The 20,215-nt window shown below is 42.0% G+C and overlaps 1 pseudogene; it reads right to left on the bottom strand.

Moving 5' to 3' along the window:
• Positions 1 to 2,277: 2,277 nt before the first annotated feature.
• LOC120302691 lies at positions 2,278 to 9,437 on the bottom strand (annotated as a pseudogene).
• Between the last annotated feature and the right edge of the window lie 10,778 nt (positions 9,438 to 20,215).

Genomic DNA, 20,215 nt, shown 5'->3' with positions numbered 1-20,215 from the left:
GGCACTCACGCCTACTCCAGCCAGGGAGTCACCCCGGGGGCATACTCACTTTCCACACACATCACACAGCACTCCAGCAACGGAGGATACCCGGGGGCATCCCAACAAATCATTCCCCGCAAGAGAGCTGGCACACAATTCCCAAGGTTGGCCTGACCTTACCCCAAATCCTACAGGGGGTCAAACATACACAGAGCTAGTCGAGGAACCAAGTCCCGACTACAACAACCCTAGCACAAATCAGGGAACACCTGAGTTTTGGGAAAGTACAGAAACCCACACGAGCCCGAACACAGAATGGGGTTCAGGGAATGGACAGCCTCCTGACAGGTCTTGGACTGACCTAGGAGGTTCTACAGAGACGCCCAGCAGTGGCTATCACTTCAAGGGGCCTGAGGGTCTACAGCTAGGTAGGACAACCAGGTCACAAAGCAACAGAAGCCCTGGCCTGACGAGCCCGGTGGGCAAGCAAGCAGGCCAGGCATCGGGGCACAGTCCTTGGAAGACACCAGGGCACAATAGAGAGAACAGGCTCACGCCTCCCTCCAGTCAGGGAACTTATGCCAGTAACCCAGAGCTAAGAAGGTCACAGAGAGCAAAGAAATCTCCTAAGTACCTAGAAGATTACATAACATTGCTGGCAAGGCAAAAGCCAGTAAACAGTGGGAGCACTGGGGAGCAAATTGTCGTATAAAATAAATGTTGTATGTTGGTAGTAGTTTTAGCCCGGGGGAAAGGGGTGTTATGTCCCGAGCCTTGCAAACGGCTCGGGCGTTTGCAGGCAGTCCCGGGCAGGTGCAAAGCATATGGAGAAATTTTGGAGATTTAAGATTTTGAACAAATGAACATTTACATTTTTATTTATATAGATTTCCAACAAAAATGCTGTTTTGACAGTGTTATCTATACAAATGCACTGAAGTCCAGTAAATTCAAAATATTATTTTTTGTTCTATAAGTTGTAATTTGAGGTCTATTGATTTTAAGACTTTCTCCCACTGTCTTTTGAAACCTCTAATTCTTTACTCCACTCATTTCTTAACACCTGCATATCAAAATTATTTACTGATAACGAATTTCTATAAAAAGTAATAGTAGGTTTTAAAAGTTTTAACAAGCTGTTCTAGTATCTCAGGTCTCTAAAGCTGAAAATTCTGGTGATCCAAACTGTTATGTCCCGAGCCTTACAAACGGCTCGGGCGTTTGCAGGCAGTCCCGGGCAGGTGCAAAGCTGCCCGGGACCAAACAGGCTGTCGCCAGCGCCGTGCGCATGCGCGGGTGCTGGCACGGGAAAAGTAACCCATTTACCCGGGAGTTGCCTATATAAGAGGCTGCGAGGCGTTTGGGCGAGGCTGAAGCCATCTTCCTGTAAGCTGAACGCTGAATAAAAGAAACTGAGAACTCCAGCTGCTTCTCGTGTCTATTTTCCCGCCACGGACTCAACACAAACCATTTTGTTAACAAATGTAATTGCAAATAATGCTACTGGGTTATATCTGATAGAAGATGTTTATTTCTTAACATAAAGTATGTTAAAATTTCATCTCCATCATCTATCAATTGGTCCAAAGTCAATATCTCTGTTTCTATTCAGAATAACAGAATTGGAAGGGACCTTGGAGGACTTCTAGTCCAACCCCATATTCAAGCAGAAACCCTATATCATTTCAGACAAATGGTTATCCAATCTCGTCTAAAAACCTCCAGTGTTGGAGACGCACAACTTCTGAAGGCAAGTCATTCCATTGAGTAATTGTTCTAACTATCAGGAAATTTCTCCTTAATTTTAGGTTGGTTATCTCCTTCATTAGTTTCCATCCATTATGTCTTGGGCTGCCTTCAGATAATTTGGAGAATAGGTTGACCCCTTTTCTCTATGGCAGCCCCTTAGATATTAGGACACTGTTATCATGTCACCCCTGGTCTTTATTTTCATTAAACATACCCAATTCATGCAACTGTTCTTGGTATGTTTTAGCCTTCAGTCCTCTAATCAGCTTTGTCGCTCTTCTCTGAGCTCCTTCTAGAGCAGGGGTCTCCAACCCCTGATCCATGGAACAGTACCGGGCCACTGCATGCTAGCAACCGGTTCGCACAAACAAGCAAAGCCCCATGCAGGCAGCACAGAAAATCCGGCCCCCTCTGGTCCACAGAAAAACCTCTCTCCATGGAACCAGTCTCTGGTGCCCAAAAGGTTGGGGACTTCTGTTCTAGAGTCTTAAAATGTTTTTTATATATTGCAGTATTCCAAGTTTACTAAGGCATTATAAACTGGTATTAACACTTAACGTGATTCATTTTTTTCCATATCACCATCAGCATCAAATCAATATGGCATGGGAAAAATTGTCAAATATTTTGTTAGACATTATGTCCATAACTTTCTAGCTGATTAACTTTAGACTAACTTTAGACTTAGTTTTAGTGCATTTGAGTCCTAATACTGTGCATCTAACCAAAGGTGCTTTATATGTATATTTCAAAGTTATCCAATTGGAAAATTAGCGCCAATTATTGGCTCCCAATATTTAATATCTGTCAATATTTGATGTTGTAGCTTCAGATTTGGAAAATCAAATCCTCCCTCAGAATAGATTAAAAGTGCATAAATATTATTTCATCAACATCATTACCAATCCAGAATACACCTGAATATTAATTTGTAAATAAGATCTGAAGAGGTGATCTACGAAGCAATGTGTTAACTATGATTGAAGTTAAGTAGTTATGTTTCTAGATTTCTTCCTGTTTAACTACCTTAAATGAAGTAACAGTTTAATTAAAAGTACTCAATTTCTTCTCCACCCTATTCCCATGAATGAATTGACTTGGATAAACCAAGATGGCAGACAGAGAAATATTCCTGATTAAGGAATGTACTATGAACAAAAATTCTGGGTAAAAAAAAAAATCACAATCCAGCAAGAGATAAGTAATTGAATAATTAGCAATGTAAATGCTAAGGAAAATAAACCTCTAAAAACATTTGTGGGTATAATCATGGCATAATATAATAAGCAATGAACTGTTTTATATCCATATGGATTTACAATAAAAATAGGATAAAATTTGTGCAGCAGTCAATATAATTACAAAATAAATAAAATACACATTAATACTGGCTTCAGATAGCATATTACAACAATCAATCCTTCATCAGTGGTATTTTAGTACTATTATATTCCTTATACATGAGATATTGCTTTACATGTTTCCTTTTTCTTTATAATATTATCTTTGCAGATAACATTCTTTGCCGCACTGCATGTTTGTGCATGTTTGTCTTGATTGCATGATTGATTTTCTTCTTTTCTGCTTTCTTTTTTGTTTGCAGTTTGCAAACAAAACCTGAATATGAGAAATTAGTCAATTAGGACTTGCCTAATCACTAAGATAGGTTCACTATCAATCCATGGTAAGAATGACCGGTTCCAATTTTTTAGAACGACATCACACAAATCCTGCATTTGTACCAACAATAACATCTCAACACTTTTAAAGGCTAAATTTACAGTAGTTTGGATGAGATGTAAAGGCACAAACAACTGTATATCACTTAAGAACTGTAGATGCAGTAATGTTAATTATTTGAAAATTGTCACAGTCATTATTTGTAAATCCAGAGGTAGTTGAGGACCAAAGAGTTCTCTCTCAGATTGTGAACCAATTTGCTTTTTCAAGGAGGGTGGCAACATAATCCAAAATAAGCAGAGCCCCAACTTCAGAGTCCAATGTTCTTGTTTTCTACTATCCATCCATCTTTTCTGGGTTGAATTTTAGTTTGTTTTCATCATCCAGTCCATAATGAAGCAACTTTTAAGAATATGCATTGCTCCCTTGGAATTAGGTGCTAAGGAGGAAAATATATTAGAGTTGGATTTAGTCAAGATAAAAACTATTCCAAATTTCAGGTAATATCTCCTAATCATTGCATACAGATGCTCAACAGCATGCAGGAGAAGACGAATGGATTCATATGAGACAGTAAAGATTAGCAATTTAGGTATTTAACAATATTCTCTTTCATAAATCTTTTGAACATGTAATGATAAAATGATGCTCCAAGGCCAATTCTGCCAGATGATTAGTATCTTGGTTGAGAATATTAAAAGCTGAGAGAGATCTAGCAGAATTATTGAGGTCTCTCCCCCACCCTATCTAGTTTATCTCTTGATCATCCACAATGGTGACCAAAATAGTTTCAGTACCATATTCTTGAAATAGATCCAGAAAGTCAGTATCTTTCTGGTATATCTGATATGATGAGGCTAACAAGTTCTCAATTACATTTCCCAGAAAGTAATCTATAGTTGTTCAAATCTTCTGTGCAAATTAAGAATTTCTAAAAGTAAAGTTCTTACTACTGCCTCCTTTAAGAACATATCTGTCAGTCCCAGAAGATAAACCAGAAAATCTCCCCCCAAATCACTTCTTCAGGAAGACTATGACTAATTTTATTCAGAATAAGTACAGTATAGGAACAGAATTTAGCATGTTAGTTTATGCTTACTTTTACGTATTGGGGTTCGCAGCATTGAAGCGACACAAAAGTTGTTAACCAAGTTCTTTCTTTATTCGTTCCACTGTACCACTCAGCAAACAAACAGGCACGCAGGCCTTTTATAGTCTCCCAAACCCAACCAATCACAAACACCCTTTTTTGCGCCTTGCACATGTGCGCAAGACCGGCGCCAACCAGTCTGGTCCTGGGCAGCTTTTAGGTTGCCCGGGACCATTTGCAACATTTCAGGGCCTGCTGAATTGCCTCAGCAGGCCCAGGACACAACACCCCTCCCCCCTGGATAAAGCACACATAACTATACACACAATACATTTGTTCCAGGCTGGGAATAGTGGAATTACTCTGGCCTGCACATAGGTAGAGTACTTTTATAAAATAATGGGTTTAACTTAAACAAACGCTCCCCAAAATCATAACTGGTATATATTACACTTTACCGGGTGTTAGTCAACATCATCCTGTTACAGACTAGCAAGGTTCCCTCTGCAATGACAAATCTCACATAGTCTCCCAGATGCTTGGGAGGGCCCTTAGCCCTTTGTGACCTTTGCAAAGTCAGGGAGACCAGGACTTCTACTTAATGGTGCCTGGCCTACCTGCCTGTCTGATGGGCTAGATAGACCAGGACTTTGATGCCTCAACATTCTAGGTAACTCACCCCACTGCTGGCTGGTTGGAACCTCTGAATTCCAGCCAGTTCCCCAGAGAGGGGTGGAAATCTCTGAGCCCCATGGTGGAGTGGAACTCTCCCAGTCCACAATGGACTCTTCTTGGGAACACTGTCCCTCAAGCCTGCGACCGGCAACAGACATGGCCTGCGATGCAGAAGTGCCCCAGTTGCCCATAGAAGGCCCAAGGTGCCAGAGTCAGGAGCTGCCTCTATGGCAAACCCCCTCTCAGGAGAATTCCTGTTTGGAGCACTTGCGGAACCCTGGGATGGCCCCCGATCTGTAGACTCCCTGTTCGGAGCAATAGCTGAACCTTGAGGATGTCCTTGCTCATCCACTGGGACATGAACAGCAGCCTGCGAAAATCCACTGGCACTGTAAGACTGTTTCCCAGGATTTTGACCTGAAGTGTGAGCTTGTTCATGGTCCCCCCCCCCCGAGAGCAGAGCCAGGAGCAGAGACATGCTTGGACATCTGCCAATGCAGTTGGTCAATGTGGTGCTGAAGGATGCGACCATCTCCCAAGGTCACTTCATATGATAGCAGCCCTGAGACCTTGCAGACAACAGCAGTGACCCAAAGATGACCCGGGCCATAGTTTCTTGCCCAGACTGGATCACCCACCTGAAGTCTCCTAGGTGCCCGTGGCTGTGACACCTGTGAAGCCACCCAGTCTGGGTGCAGTCTGTCCAACTTTGTGATGAGGTGGTGACCCCAGTGAAGTTCCACTGGGCTCTTCCCTGTGGCAGTGCGTGGTGTGGTGTAGTGTGCAAGAAGGAAATCAGCTAACCTGTGATGCCAGCTACCATGCGTGAGTCTTTTGAGTGTGTCCTTCATTGTGCATACTATCCTTTCTACTTGCCCATTGGTGGAAGGGTGGAAGAGTGCTGACATTGCATGCCTGATCAAGTTGGCCTGTAAGAAAGCCTGGAACTCAAGATAAGTGAATTGAGGCCCATTATCAGATACGAGGACATCAGGAAGTCCATGAGTAGCAAAAATTCATCTCAACACCTGGATGATCCGAGCAGTAATAGTGGAGGAGACAGGGACAACCTCTAGCCACTTCGAGAGGCTATCAACCAGGACAAGGAAGAATTGCCCCTGAAAGGGCCCAGCATAATCTAAATGTACTCTTGACCAAGGGGTTTGTGTCTCCTCCAACCTTGTACAGGGGCCTGAGGCATTTCAGGCCGTGACTGTTGGCACACCTGACACCCGTGTACCTGGGCCTCGATAGCTTTATCAAGCCCAGGCCACCAAAGATGGCTGCGTGCAAGCGCTTTCATGCGCACAATGCCCGGATGTCCCTCATGCAGAGAGGACAAGACTCTAGACCTCAGTGAGGCTGGGATAACTACTCTACTACCCCATAACAGGCACCCCTTAAATGTAGACAGTTCGTGCCTTCTTTGCCAGAAGCTTTGAAATGCAGCATCTGGACATGTGTCAGGCCATCCTGACAAGACCCATGTCAGCACACGTGTAAGTGTGTGATCAGTGGCAGTTTCTGCAGCCATGTCCCTAGCATTGAAGGGAGATTCAGGCAGCTCCTGAATAGAGAGAATATTAACAGCAGAGGCAGGATCTGCCTCTATTTGTGTGAGAGGTAGCCTACTGAGGCCATCTGCGTGGCCCATTTCTTTCCCAGGTTTATGAATAAGCATGTAGTCATATGCTGACAGGAAAACGGACCACCTCAGCATATGTGGGGAAATGTTGTGTGGGGTTTGTTTGTTAGTAGTAAACAAACCCAGCAGTAGCTTATGGTCTGTATAGACCATGAAGTGGCAGCCATATAAGAAATCATGAAATTTCTTTATACCAGCCACTATGGCCAAGGCCTCTCTGTCAATCTGAGCGTAATTATGCTCTGCAGATGACAAAGTCCTTGAATAGTAGGCTATAGAGACTTGTGTCCCGTCAGCCTTCAGGTGACTAAGTACTGCTCCCACCCCATAAGGGGATGCATCACATGCGATGCACACAGGCAGTTGCTCATTAAAATGCGCTAATACGGCATTTGATGAGAGCAAGGCCTTGACCTCATTAAAGCTCTTGTCAGGACTTTAGTCCACTGCCATGGAGCTTGCTTTTCTAAGAGCCGATGTAATGGCTCAGCCACTGCAACCTTATGGGGAAGAAATGGGTGATAGAAATTGAGGCGTCCCAACAAAGTCTGAAGCTCACTTTTAGATTTGGGACTTGGGGCCTCCTGAATGGCCTTTAGTTTGGATTCTGCAGGGTGGATGCCTTGGGCATCTATTCTAAATCCTAAAAATTCTGTGGAAGTGACTCCAATCTTGCATTTGTCTTTTTTCAATTTGAGGCCCGTTTGGCGGAACCTCAACAATACAGCCCTTAACCTCTCTGCCAAATTTTGTGATAACTCCCCTACAATGAGGACGTCATCAAAGTAGGAGCAAACCCCAGGTATTCCCCTGAGCGTGCGCTCCATGACGCTCTGAAATATACCAGGAGCAACATTCACCCCAAATTGTAACTTCTTTACCTTAAAAGTGCCCCTATGGGTCACTATTGTTTGGGCCTCCCCAGTTGCTTCGTGAACAGGTAACTGTTGATAGGCCTGTGCTAAATCAAGCTTTGCAAACAGCTTTCCCCCTTTGAGGGAGGTCAGAATATGACTCACTACCGGTACAGGATATGCGTGTTATTGCAAAGTTGTATTCAGGGTGCATTTGTAGTCCGCGCAAATTCGGACTTCCCCGTTAGCTTTTAAAGATGTCACAATGGGGGTTTCCCATGGACTTGAGTCCACCAGTGCCAAGATGCCCTGCTGGAGTAGCTTGTCCAGCTCTGCATCAATCTTGCTCTTTAAGGCGGAACAGCTTGTTCAGCTCTGCATCAATCTTGCCCTTTAAGGCGAATTGCACCCTTCTGGGCTTGATTCTAATGGGTATGATGGATGGGTTTAATCACAAGGAAATGGAAGGCCCCTTGTAGGACCCAAGCTCTGGGCTAAACACATCTGCAAACTCGTTGCAGACTTCTGCAAGGCCTGAAGTCTATATATGCCAGTTACTTGGATTCCTAAGGCCTCGAACCCCTCAAGTCCAATTAGACTCGTATGCTCATTCCCAACAACCACCACATCTAATAGACCCTGGAAAGCCTTACTTTGCACTTTGAGTGTAACTTCTCCAAGTACTTTAACCCTTGAATTTTGAAAATCCGTGAGGATTAATTTTGATGGCCTGAGTTTGACTCGAAGGCCACTACTGCTGCAAATCCTTTTAAAGGTATTGTGTGAAATGATCGATAGAGAGGACCCAGTGTCCAGCTCCATTGACAAGGGAACCCCTTATAGCTTCACACCAATACAAAGCTTCTTCTTAAGGGGCTTGTGTGTCCCTGTCCGCAAAATGCTTCTGTGCGACGCACAGAAACCCACCCTGTGTTGGCTGGGGACCCTGGTACCTTTCTGAAGGAATTCTTCCCGAGGTTGCACCTGCTGGCGACCCAAACAGACAATGGCAATGTGGCCATGCTTACCACATACCCGACAAATGGCGGAGCGGAACCGGAAGTCTGAGCGCTTGTGGCATCCTCCGCATCTGAGACATTGAAGGGCTGCTGGAGTCTTGACTGGCTTCTCTCGCAGCCTTTGTACTGCAGGCTGGTGAAGTTTTCCACCTCTTCTTCTGGATCCGGATCCTGCACTTTTTGAGCGACCTCTTGATGGACGGACGTGACTGCTGTAGAGCTTCTGGCGAGTCGCAAGGCCTTCACAGCTCCTCCAGCTGCTTCTTCAGCTGCAACTTTGCGTAAGACATCTTGGAATGTGACTTCAGCTTTAGCAAAGATTTTTTGTTGCAGCTCTCTACTTCTAAGGCTGCAGACAAAACAGTCTCATAAGCGTTCTTCTGGGTGCTTGAACTCACAAGGCCTGGCAGCTTGTCTCAAGGCAGCAATGAATTCCGCAGCAGACTCACCAGGCTTCTGGTTCCTCTGCTCAAAAGCGCAATTATAGATAGCTTCGGATGAAAATGGTCCTTTCGCATATTCTTCAAGTCTGTGTAAGTTACAGACTCAAGCGGCACAGGAGCTACTAAATTTTTGGTCACATCAAAAGTGTCCTACCCGCAGACACACAGCAGGGTTGCTGTCTTGAAACCATCTTCTCGAACCTGGTTAACTCGCAGGTAGTTTACCACCTGGGCCACGTAAAAGTTCCAGTGCTCCAGGTGAGATATGTCGAATTCTGACAACCGGCCAATCTTCAACATTGCTAGCTTCTCTCAGCCTCACTGCAACTCACTGCAACTCAGGGAAAAGGCCTGTTTGCCAAGCCCACCTCCAGTGTTTGCGTACTGGCAGGTGAGTGCAGATCTGGGCACCGACTTCCCGGCTTCCAGCTCTTTTTGTAGAGGCTAGGTTCTTCCCATTTTCATTGCTACTTTTACGTATTGGGGTTAGCGGCATTGAAGCGACACACAAGTTTTAACCAAGCTCTTTCTTTATTTGTTCCACTGTACTATTCAGCAAACAAACAGGCATGCAGGCCTTTTATAGTGTCCAAAACCCAACCAATCACAAGCACCCTTTTTTGCACCTTGCTCATGCGCGCAAGACCGGCACCAACCAGTCTGGTCCCGGGCAGCTTTTAGGTTGCCCGGGACCATTTGCAACATTTCTGGGCCTGCTGAATTGCCTCAGCAGGCCCAGGACACAACACTTACCTTCTTACCCTTTTATACTTATATGAATTACAAATGTATGTCTGAGCCCCTTCCACATATTTTCTGGTTGTTTTGTACTTAATATTTGCTTTCTCCCTCATGGCTTTGTAATGGATCTCACCTCATTTTTGTCAAGATAATATTCTTTACTTTTCTCAATATACTTCTTTTAAAGAGGCATTGATCAATTTCTTTAATTATGGAACCAAAGTCCTCTTGGCCAATATAAATAGCTAGGAGAAATACAGATCAATATGCAAGCCTGCCACACCACTGAGATTTACAAATCCCAAAGACTCTAAAACACCATGAACAACAGAATAAGCGGGCCTATCAAAATTCTGGAATCCAAATTGAAGTGATGCAATCTGCTTTGGCCATAAAGACAATGTAAATTGTTATCAATGCATCACCAATTATTCCCTTTGTCTGGCTTTTTAAAGGAGGTGTCAGATCCCCAAAGAAATGTATAGCTTTTTCATCTATCTTATACTTGCCCGTATAAGCGTTTTTTGGGGGGCCTGCCATTCGGTTGGGAGGGGGAATGCTTTGGGGGATGCTTTACATTGCCTTGACACACTGCCCTTCCCCCAGGGGAAGGAATGCAGTTGAATAACATCACTCTTATCTGGAAGACCGTTTGCGCTTGGAACCAGAGGGAAACAAAACGGAGACCTTGAAGAGCCCGCCAAAGGAGTCTGTAGCCAAAAGGAGTCTGTAACCAAAACAATATACCACCTGTGGATTGGCTGAGATTCAAATGGACTCTGGGACCCTGGGGGAGGAGTAACAATTATTGCTTTTGATATACTACTTGTGTGGGATTTTTCCTCAGTCCCCACTTTGATTCCTTGCTGTGACTAGTTCCTAATAAAAGTTTCTTTTGAAAGAATGCCTGTTTCAAGAGTTCTGCTTTCTTGGGAGACCTAGCTGAGATAGGTCCTTACAGGAGGAAAATGTTGCACAGTATACCAGCATTGCCTATTCTAAGTAGGCAATGGAGCCAGGCAAACATCTACTGCTATGATCATGGAATAAAAGTTCAAATGGACCTTAGAAAGACCTAACTTCATATATCATCTGATGCATTCTGAGACTTCCTCCATTTTCACTTAACATCCCATTCTGCTTTATCACTCTTACCAGTAGTTCCCTGGTAAGCTATTTCAAGAGATTGATTCAATTCTACAAGAGAAAAGAAGATACTTAGAAGAAATGGTGCTAACTGCCTAAGCTTTGCACTCCATAGATTAGCCATAATACAGTATCTGTATTTATTTCCGGTCTTTTTCCCATATCTCAACTGTGTGAAAAGGTTTGGTGCCACCCATCACTTTATTCCCAAACTTCGTGATACATATATTTCATTATTATATTATTTATTCAAGACACTTGTAATGTAATGTAATGACCACTGAACACAAAACACTGGGAGCCGCAAAACCCTTTTGACATCTAAAATGAAACCAACACTGCATATATCCTTTTTTACCTTTATTATATATATATATATATCTTCAGTGTTATCTTCATTTTAGATGTCAAAAGGGTCGGTCTCTCTCTCTCTCTCTCCCTCTCTCCCTTCCTCCCTCTCTCTCTGCCCTTGTCTGTCAGTCCTCTTCCTCCGAATGCCCAAACTGCAACCCAAAACTGACTTATTTATCACTGGGTGCCAGGTGGGCATGGACTACTAGGTGGGCTTGGCTGTGGTGGTCATGGCAGACTGGGTGGGTGTGGCCAAGGTGGGCATGGTCACCTCGATGTTGCTCATGTGGAGGGACACCTGTGGGATCACAGAGGCCACCGAGTGCATGGGAGCCGACAGTGTCCGTCAGCAGCCACAGCCTGCCAGCCCCTCGACCAGTGCACTCTGCACCCATTGCCAGCAGTTCAGAGAAGCCACTTCTGAGCTGGACGGATAGCTAAGGAGGCAATGCAGTGGGTTGTGCCTGGGAAAAGGAGAGCATGTGGGGCCTCAGTGAATTAGTGGGTGCCTGGGGAGGATTGAACATCTATACACAATTTTGGGCTTTTAGGTATTTGTCAATTACTGGGTCATGGCAAATGCCTTCAATAATCTGTAGTTCTTTGTAGGCTCCTACAAAGTTAGTTCCTTGGATGCTAAGACATGTGAATAGGATGATCACTGCTATGCCCAATATGCGGGGTCTCCATTTGGAGGAGCGTTTGAAGTGGGCTGGTTCTAGGAAATGGTTAGAGAGTTTTAGGAAACAGTTAGAGGGTGGTTTCTTTGTCTCCTTGACCATTGTCGACAAGCAGATGGTCTGGATGGTCGTTTTCTTGTCCTGTCTGAGCGATTTGCTCAGCATCTTGATCTGGGTCTAGAAGCTCATAGTGTTGAGCTTCTAGACCCAGGCTGTCTGGACGAGCCAATAAGTCAGGACACTTTAGCCAGATCAATTCCACCAGCTGTGATGCAAGAATGGACTGTGTGGCCTGGTCCGCAGGGTTCTGATCTGTTGGCACTGCCATTGCTCAGGATTTGAAGATCTTCTAATCCTTTCTACTTGGTTGCTTGCATAAATGTAGAAGCGTCTGCTTTGGTTGTGGATGTAGCCTTGCTGTTCATGTAGAAAGTGTGGATTGTAGCTCAAGGTCTATCATTTTCATTGTCAGGTTCGCGAGTTTTATGGCCAATACAGTACCGCAGAGTTCCAACCTTGGTATGGTGTGACTTTGTTGTGGTGCTAGTTTTGCCTATCCCATGATAAAACTGACGTAAATGATGCTCTCCTTGCCATAGACTCTGATGTATCCTATGGCTGCTATCGCCTTCATTGATGCATCTAAGAAGACGTGCAAAGCTTTCTTTTGAGCGGTGTTGGGTAATATGGAGACATATGTGCATTGCACATGGATGCTTTGGAGACAACTTAGGGATGTATGTCATGTCTCCCAGTCTTGCTTCTTTTCTAGTGGAAGCGGCTCGTCCCAGTATGTGGTGCTCTGGGAGAGCACACGTAGCTGCAAAAATTCTTTGTACTCTATAGAAAAGGCTAAGTCATTGTGATTTTTGCTGGTCTGGAACACTATCGCTCCCAAAACGGGTTTGGTTGTCGAAAGCATGAAGTGTTCTTGGCATGGTTTCAGATGGGATGCTCTCCCATTACTAAGAATGGAGATCGTTGAGATATTCACCTGGTTTGGAGTTTGCAGCTGGTCAACACAGACCGTTCCTCAGATGACCCATCCAAGTTCCACCTTAAAGGCAATTGGGGGGCCTGTTGGGCCTCTGATAATTCTGTGGTAGGCAAAGGTGTCAGGAGTGTCTACTCCCAACAGAGGCAGGATTTAGGCTTCAGGATTTAGGGCAGGAAGGTGATTAGCCATGTCTTCAGGTGAGGTATGGTGTGTGCTACCTCTAGTGTTGGAATTTGACTGTGATCAACTGCTAAGGAGACCCATTCTAGCACTGGCGGCAGTGGGAACTGTGAACTCCCATCTAAAGACTGGATGCGGAGTCCAGTGACTTTCCTCCCCGCCGTATTCTGGGGGACAGTGCACATTGATGTTGTGAAGGGTGTTTCTTCACTTGGGAGTTCACTTGGAAATGGTGAGTTGCTACATACTGATGTGCAGTTGACGCTCGTGGTCACCTCTGGGTGCACTTCGGAGCCAGCTGAGGCTTCTTGGTTGAAAGAGGAGTAGAAGTTGCTTGTTGTAGCTGCTCAGAGTCTGGATGCAGGGCTCCTGGGTGCTTGTCACTCTTGCATGGGTGACACTTCCCCTTAGTTGTGCAAGCTTTGGCCACATGTTCCATAGACTCACAGCATTTGAAGCAGACCTTGTACTCCCCCAAATCCAACCTTCTTCTCCAGGATGTTGGATGATCCATTGGTGCTGTGCAGGAGTTGCCACCAGGCTGGATTGGTATGGTGTTGAGGTCGTCAGGAGCACAATCAGTGGCTTCTAATTGATCCTCATAGGCATTGCTCCCAAAAGCAGGGAAATGTACACAGACAGCTGGCGGTTTTCTTCAGAATACTTCTTGTTGAGGGTAACTTCCTGTGGTGCAGATGAGGGGCTTTGAAGGTCTGGCTGGAATTCCTTTACCTTTGCGTTTTGCTTAGGCATCACAGCTCCTTGTGTGCCCTCCTGGTTAGGAGTATTCGTTGTTGCTGATGGACTGAAGGGGAGGTCTTGTGATCTAGATGGTGTGATGTTGGCTTTCTGGTTGGTTTGCACATCTGGTTGTTGAGATTCTCCCTCTTGTTCACTTGGTTTTGGGAGATTTGTGGTCAACCGTGGTGCTCCTGCTTGCTCATGTTGTAGCACATTTTGGTCATCCATGTAGGCCTTGACATGGCTATACAGGCTTCCTATTTGTAGTCCTTACAAATTGAGCACATTGGGACTCTCTACCATGACTAGGGAAGACTCAGAAGTTTTCCTAGACAATTTGAATGGGTTCAGTGAAATTCACTCTTTGACCACCAGGATGCGCTATCTGCATGGGTAAAGACTTCAGTGAAATTCACTCTTTGACCACCAGGGTGCGCTGTTTGTGTGGCATAAATACAAGCCTGTTACTTGCAGATCAGCCACCAGGGTGTGTGCTGTATGCAGGTAGCATAAATGCAAGCCTATTATTTGAAGATCAGCTACCGGGGGGCGCTGCGCCTAGACTTTACTTGGAAACAATAGGTCTGCTAATTCTTCTTTTATCAGGGCTACAAGGCTGAAAGCTTGTTCTAGAATTTCTAAATATTTGCTTTTCCGAGGTTGAAATTCCAAATTGGGCTGTGAAAAGCCTGCAGTCCTAATGAGGTTTAGCGGCCTTTGTTTCTCCTTAAGTTAGTCAAGGGGGGCGACTGGATAGCTTGCATTCTTCAAAGGCAAATTTCGCAAATAAGCAGGCAGGGAGAAATTGCCCTGTTGTCTTGGCAACTAATTGCTCTGGTTTACAAGCTGGGGGAGAGGTGTGCTGTTAACTACACAGACCCAATTCTTTTTCACTTTGAAATGCTGAGTTTTTTCAGATGGCAAAATGCACCTTTCAGTGTGCCAGGCAGAGAAGATTTTACTGGAAATGCTGGCTAGTTATGGAAGAGAAATTAAAATCTCTGTTTACTAAGGCAGGCAGATGAAACTGGCATTCCTTTACTGAGCATAGAAGAGAAGCAATATTCTCCTTTACTAAGGCAGGCAGATGAAACTGGTAAGCAGGAATGCTAGTTCTTTTCTTGGAAGAGAAATTATACTCTCTTTTTACTATTCTGGAATGTAGGCAGTTGCTCTGGCCACAATCCAGAAAGAATAACTCCACAGAATGGTAACATGCAGAATATTTATTGATCAGGAATTCTAAGCATTAACTCACAGTTATTGTAGATTCATCTGTCACATGTTTCATATTCTGTCCATTCACACAGGTAAAAAGAGAATAATTTTCCTCCATCTTCATAAATCTCACATGCTGCTCTGGTTACATTTTTCCCCATTCTACGGAGCTTTCAGTCTTGTGGCTAGGATTCATGGAGAGAGATAATAAACTGGCACATAGCAGGATGTCCCGTAATAAAAGACACAAGACTCTCCCAGTGGCCAATTAGAACACAGATATAACCATGTAACAACTAAACTACATTTCCCAGAAGGCCACCCTTAAGGGGGCAGCACTTTAACCTTTAAAATGCTTTTTGCTATACACACAGTTTCCTAAGCTAGCTATATACTGGACCAGCACAGGAAGTATTTCAAAGACTCTAAAATGTTACACATTAGATTTTGTAATAGTATAAGCCATAAGGCAATCTGAAACCACCATGCTTCAGGGAATGTATTATGGCTATAGCATCCAAATGCTAACCATCTCCTGTCCTATTTGTAAATCATTCAGTTGACTAAATATTGGCACATGTGTGAATGTGAAAGAAGAACCATATCCCCTTACAAATTTAAGGTGCTTTTGTGAATTTCTACTAATTATTAGGAGCATTGGCCAAGATAATAACTTTTTTCACAACTGCATCTAAGTTTTATGAACTAAATTCTGAAGTTATGTCTACCAACATTATTTTATCACAAAATATTCTATGCTCTGTGTTAACATATTTATCATTTTGGAGAAAAGAAAATAGTTTTCAATATACTGCAACTGCTAAGTGTTTAAAAGTGGTTTGTGATGGTGGCAGAAAATTATTAATAAAAGACAATTGTTTCTTTTATAAATATATCTCCTATTTGTAAAAACTAATTAACATTTAAGAGGAAATCAAAATGGGCTTTTGAATTCATTGCTATCAAATTGCATAACAGATTGTGAATGGGGACGTTTCTTCTACAATATTACAAAGGAGTTTGTCCAAAACAAGTAAGAACTTTGCCCAACAAACTTCATTTACTGCCTTCCTCAAGTCTAATTGCAAAAATTGTGATAGTATATTCCTTGATTGCAAAGGTATATCTTAGTCTATATTATATAATGCACATCATAACAATATGTTATGGCATGATACAATGTTAAAAATTATGAAATTGTGGAACTAATAGTTCAAAAGTGACAGAATATTTGAATATACTTTATAAATGAGATTATTGAAAACAGAACAATTCACTTCGAAAAGATACTTTGTTGTTAAGAGTCAGTTAAAATAGCAAGGTAATTCTTCCAGGTTAGTATGTTATGTGTACAGATGAACATAAGATGGCAGCATTTCAAAAAAGTACTAAGTACTAAAATATAAAATCGAAAATGATTTTTCATTTTATTCACTTTGCTCACTTTATTATTTTATTTTAACTTAGCAGGCTTAAATCATTATCAAAACTAATTTTATCAGGACAAATGACTAATTAAATCTATCAGGATGAAATGCAACTGGGTTAGCATTGAGCAGAATAGAAATTTGCCTAAAATTAACAAAATGAGAGAAGGAAGGAGATACTGTGTTTTCCCCACATAAGAAAATTTCACAGGAAGGAATGAATGAACAAATGAATGAAGAAAAGAAGGAAGGAAGGAAGGAAGAAGCAAGTTGTTTTACTAAAACAAAATGTTTATTTATACTATCAGACATTTACATTAGGGAACTATCTGTTCTATAACTTATCAAATCAGCCTTGATGCTGTACAGTTCTTTTCCTACTTTGGGCTTGAAAATTGATGTTTTTTGAAAAATATATCTACATAACCACATTAACAATATGACTAAAGGAGGAAGATAATGGAGAACTGGGCTATTATATAATTAAGAGACAATTAAAATCATTGACAAAATTGCTCAGAAGTATAGTTCTTTGTCTGTTTGAAAAAGACTGATGTTGAGAAAAATACATACGAGTAATTCATTTTTGTAAATTATGTATCAAACTTACTTTCGGAAATTGTGTAATGTGCTATGTGTTTCTTCGGAAATGATAAAATTTGCTTTTGTAAATGTGGACTTCTGGAAGCCTGAATATACCATAAGTGTGAGCCAATACCCAATTATCTGAACAAAAGTAATTTTCATATATTATGCATGGTATGATTACAGTCTTCAGCCGTCTTCATGCTTGCTTCTCAATCTGCCCAAATACTGTAACTGTAACTTTCAGAAAGTGTCAAGAATTCTCAATATCAACCTCAGTTAGACGTTCCCTCTAACCTCCTCCAATACTTTAATTCACAGATATTCTTAGGGAAAGGAAATGTCCGTTATTAATGTATCTATCATCCAGCTTTTGGACCAAGTATATTAAAGCATTTGAAGAAGTCACACCAAATTAGAAGCTGAGGTATCATTAAACTACAGAAAGCAAAACTAAGCCCAATCAAAAACTATGAAATTGGTAAAGCAGAAAAAGTTGTCCCATAAAGCTTGGCAAGGATGGGTCTCTGTTCCCTGGTTTGTGTTTTGGGAGCATGATCTCCCAGATAGTCCTATTTTTTTCAATGTGAAAATAGCATCTTTAAATTAAGTTTGATTAATGATGGACTTTATGGCTATCTTGATGTAGATTTTATTTGGCAACACCTGCTTGTCATTGACTTCTGATTTCCTTTTGCCAATTTCCAGTCTCATCTACAGTTATATTGTTCTATTGTTGTCTCTCATCAGGATTAGTTTTTTTTAAATCAGCTGCCTTTACCTTTAAAGTCAACTAGTCAGGGTTTGTGCCCTTATTTTGATTCCAAATTACTTGGAAATGTCCTTCTCAGATGGTACTTCCTGGAAAGTCAGAAGCCTCAATTCTGAAGTCCAAGAAATCATTTCTTATGATGCAGTATTAATACATGCACTTGAAGCGATCTTTTTTACTTCGAGTGATGCCATCAGGGCATTTGAGGTATTCTTGAGATGTCTTGGCAAAGAATAATCTCTGTGTGCATAGAGACAACCCATTCATCTCCATCCCTCTTAGGAATTTGGCAGTAATTCTGAGCAGAGCTGTTAGGAATAGTAATAGTAAAAATATCCATTTTCTGGTGCCTCTGCTGAGTGCTGGTTGTTTATTGCCTTCACAAGAGAGCATTGTTTAGCCAGTTTTCTAGGATTCTAGGAATGATATTCTGCCCTGCCCCCCTCCCCCCAGATTCCTGTCAAAACAATCATTATCTCTCTGTAGTTGGCAATGGAGAAGAGACAACATTCTGTGGCAAGTTATAAAGTGGGAGACAGGGAGCTATCCACTTTCTTCTTTTTCAGAAAATAATTCAAATAAATAAATAAATACAAGTAAAACATATAAAAATAAAGATAATAAAAATACAAAATAGTGAGAAGAGGAAATAGAAAAGCAATTTAAAAAGAAAGAAAAGAAAAAGAAAAATTATAAACGAGTGGCTTCTATTCCTCTTGTCAGTGCTCATAGATACATTTATATTTTGCTACATCATAATTTTCTTGTTTCCATAAACTATCCTTCCTAATCTTCCTAATGATAAATTCATTTTTATTTTTTCAGGAAAAAGTCCACAAGGGTTTTCCATTGATAAATGTAGTAGTTGAACTTTCTCTAAACCAACAGATCAATTTTGCCATGACTAATTCACAGTCAGAAGCCTATCCTTTACTGAAGGCTGTTCCTCTGATTCTGTGTTGGAAAATAGCAGCAGTCATTACATTCATCCATGAATTTTTCTAGTGGCAGAAGAAAGCTATTCCTCACTATTAGCATGCTTTATACTGTACTTAGGAAAAAAAAAAGCCAATTGCACAGGTAGAGAATATGTGGAACCTGGCTCAAAGCAATAACTTAATATGAACCAGCAGTGTGCTGCTGCCACCAAAAAAGCCAATATAGTCCTACGTGCAGGGGATAGAATCAAGATTATGTGAAGTGTTAATACCACTTTATAATGCCTTGGTAAGGCCACACCTGGAATACTGCATCCAGTTTTGGTCACCATGATGTAAAAAAGATGTTAAGACTCTAGAACGAATACAGAGAAGAGCAACAAAGATGATCAAGGGTCTGGAGGCTAGAAATTGGGTATGTCTAGTCAAGTGAAAAGGGGGAGGTGACATGATAGCCATATTCTAATATTTGAAGGGCTGCCACAAAGAAGGGGGGGGGGTCAACCTATTCTCTAAAGAACCTGAAAGCATGACGGGAAGCAGTGGATGGAAACTAATCAAGGAGGAAACCATCCTAAAACTAAAGAGAAATTTCCTGACAGTTTAGAACAATTAACCAGTGGAACAGCCTGCCTCCAGAAGTTGTGAATGCTCCAACACTGAAAGTTTTAAAGAAGAGATTGGACAGCCATTTATCTGAAATGGTATAAGGTCTCCTGTTGAGAAGACATGCAAGGTCCCTTCCAACTCTGTTATTCTGACAACATCTGTTATTCTGTTATTCTATTATTCCGTGATTCTATATAATTCTGTGATTCTATTGATGGCCTGCTGGGAGGAAGAGGATGGCAAGAGGCAGCAAGAGGAATTAAGATATAAAGGAAATAGCAGAAGACATCATTGAAAGCTCCAAGTTGTCCATGAACTAAACATACTGTGGAGTTCTTAGTGTTTTCTGAGTTGGTTGCTTGTTTGCAGATTTTTCATTACTCAACTAGAGACATCATCGGTGTGACATGATCTCAGAAAGCACCAATACCATAGCTCCACAGTTCAACTCTGTGCTACAGAAATTCTCTTCTATGAAAAGTATATTATTTTTTGTCATATTAACTGATAGAAGTATATAGGTTTTTTTCTACTTGTTCATTCACAAAATGGAGAATTATACATGCCCCATTTGTTGTACAATCTAATGGTGTTAAGGAATTACTTGTTCTAAAAATTGGGACAGAATATAGTAAGATAACAGGACTAAATTCCAGAATCAGAAAAAGACTAAAAAAGAAAATAACGTAACTA

Source organism: Crotalus tigris, unplaced genomic scaffold (assembly GCF_016545835.1).
Source record: "Crotalus tigris isolate CLP2741 ecotype Arizona unplaced genomic scaffold, ASM1654583v1 scf7180000024437.13266115, whole genome shotgun sequence".
In the NCBI taxonomy this organism is placed as follows: Eukaryota; Metazoa; Chordata; class Lepidosauria; order Squamata; family Viperidae; genus Crotalus; species Crotalus tigris.
This window is presented reverse-complemented; position numbering and strand designations above follow the sequence as displayed.